General features: G+C 41.4%; 1 pseudogene; it reads left to right on the top strand.

Moving 5' to 3' along the window:
- Positions 1-2182: 2182 nt before the first annotated feature.
- On the top strand, positions 2183-2273 carry LOC148547901 (small nucleolar RNA R71; annotated as a pseudogene).
- The last annotated feature ends 353 nt before the right edge of the window (positions 2274-2626 follow it).

Here is a 2626-nt window from a genome sequence, read left to right as displayed (position 1 = left end):
GGGGTGAGAGATATATATGGACAAAGTACAAGGAAGGGGGGCACGTTTGGGTTAATGGGATTAGGTGGGATATAATTAATATATATCCCACCCACCCAAGTTCATGGAGCCAAGTTAGGCGCCACCCACCCAATAGCAACTTCAATTTGTACGCACAAATGGCGCCTAACTTCAGAAAGTCAAGTTAGGTGCCACCCAGTCCGAATCGAACTCCTCCAGGGTGTCTGAAATTCTGTCTGATTTCACTTGTTTCTTTTCTAAATACTCTGCATGATCAAAATACACATAAAACAAAAGGAAAAATTGTAGAAACTCATATAAAACTAAATAAAACCAAAGCATAAATCAAAATTAAGGATACGAAACATCGAGTTGCCTCCTGACAAGCACTTTTTTACCGTCACTAGCTTGACGGTCAGCTCCACTAGGGAGGAGGGTGATCATAGGGGATTAGCTCTTCACCCCTTACTGTGAACTTCTTTCCTGTGCTCTCATGGATCAACTCTACATGCTCAAGAAACAGGATCTTATTTATGAGGCAGGATTGGGCTCGTAGTAAATACCACCTTCATTCTTGGAGAGAAGTCTTCAGTGGAAATCTTTTTATTTCTCCATCCTCTGTGTACTTTCTTCTTTTTGGGAACCTCCTCCTTGGTGGATGATGCATTCTCGACACCAAACTTAGATTTGATGTCAGGAAAAATTTTGTTGATTGTCACCAAAGGAGGTTTGAGCTGCAGATCCTGTGGTGCATCATCAGGGGTTCTTGAAGGGTTGGATCAATAAGCTCAATCTGCATGCACCTCTCCTCTTCAACTGCTGAATGCATATCTTTGAAGACATAAAAGACCAGTTGCTCATCATGCACTCTAAGCACTAATTCACCCACTTCTACATCAATTAGAGCTCTCTCAGTGGCTAGGAATGGCCTTCCTAGGATTATGGAGGCATTTTCATCCTCCCACATGTCAAGAATTACAAAATCTGTTGGGAGGAAGAACTTACCCATGTCCTGGAGAGTAATTGCTTCATCCAGTGCCTAACTTGGAAAATCCTAAGTTAGGCGCCAACATGGCCGTACAGATTGGAGAAAACGTGTATACTATTATTATATATCATTGGAAACCACGTCAATTGGACCTCTGTAGCTCAAGTTATGTCCATTAGAGTGCAAGAAAGTCAGGGCTGACAACATCATCCACTTTCTTCCTCTTTTTCTATAAAAATCTGTCAAATCCATCCGAATGCTACCTGAAATAAATAGAATTGCACACAACTCAATGTAGCATTCATAGTGGCTAAAAAGTATTTAAATCTTGATTAAACTTAACAATCAAATACAAATTCACTAGGGAAAGATAGGATAGATACTCACACATCAGTCACTATGATGGCCTTGCATTCTTCCTTTGGATTTATCACTTTGTCACCAGAAAGAGTATTTGGAGGTCTCTCAGGTATTTGGTTGCTCAACTAACCCACTTGTACTTCCAAATTCTGAATTGAAGTTCTGGTCTCCTGTATGAAACTCTGAGTGTTCTTGGAAAGTTCTGCAACTATAGAAGCTAGGACAAGAGTGCTCTGAGGCTAGGAAGTTGCTTGTTACTACTGAAAGGGCTGGAACTGACGGTTGTTGAATTTATTCTGATTGAAATCGCCTTGAGAGTTGTTGAAATTTGGCTGAGGCTTCTGAGGTTTCTCTCTCCATCCGAAATTTGGGAGATTCCTCCATCCCTGATTAAATGAGTTAGAGTAAGGATCATTATTGGGATTTCTAGAGGAATTGCCCATATAGTTTACCTGTTCAGGAGCGGGTTAAGCATAATCGTAAGTCTCCCTTTGGTTGAAACCACTACTCATGTCATAAGATGCATCTTGAGTATTAACAGTTGAGACTGTCATCCCACTCAAATGCTGAATAATCATGTTGATTTGTTGAGACATGGCCTTGTTCTGGGGAAGAATGGCAACCAAAGTATCTAGCTCCATGACTCCTTTCTTCACAGGATTACTCTCAGAGATTTACAAGTATTGATTGTTAGCAACCATCTGAATTAACTCATCGGCCTCTTCAGGGGTCATCTTCATATGCAGAGAGCCACCCGTAGAATTGTCCAAAGATATTTTGGCCATCTCTGAGAGTCCATCATAAAAGATCTACAATCCGATCCAGTCTGAAAATATGTCAGGAGGGCACTTCTTGATCATTGACTTGAACCTCTCCCAAGCTTCATAGAGGGACTCACCATTTCTCTGCCTGAAAGTCTGAACATTTGTCCTCAGCTTAATTAGCTTCTGAGGAGGGAAGAACTTGGTTAGGAACTTGTTGACCATCTTGTCCCAAGTGTCCAAGCTTTCCTTGGGTTGAGTGTCAAGCCACTGCTTCGCTCTATCTCTCACAGCAAATGGGAAGAGCATGAGCTTATAGACATCCGAATTCACTCCATTAGTCTTCACAGTATCATAGATCTGCAAGAAATTAGAGATGAACAAATTTGGGTCTTCCTGTGGGAGTCCATGAAACTGATAGTTTTGTTGCACCAGAGTGATCAACTGTGGCTTCACCTATAATTTGTTTGCACCTATAGGGGGCACTACAGTACTATGCCCTTAGAAAACAGGAGTG

The sequence above is a fragment of the Arachis ipaensis genome, chromosome B8, assembly GCF_059453495.1.
Source record: "Arachis ipaensis isolate K30076 ecotype BB chromosome B8, ASM5945349v1, whole genome shotgun sequence".
NCBI classification, from domain to species: domain Eukaryota; kingdom Viridiplantae; phylum Streptophyta; class Magnoliopsida; order Fabales; family Fabaceae; genus Arachis; species Arachis ipaensis.
The sequence above is the reverse complement of the archived record's forward strand: the minus strand, read 5'-3'. Positions and strand labels throughout refer to the sequence as shown.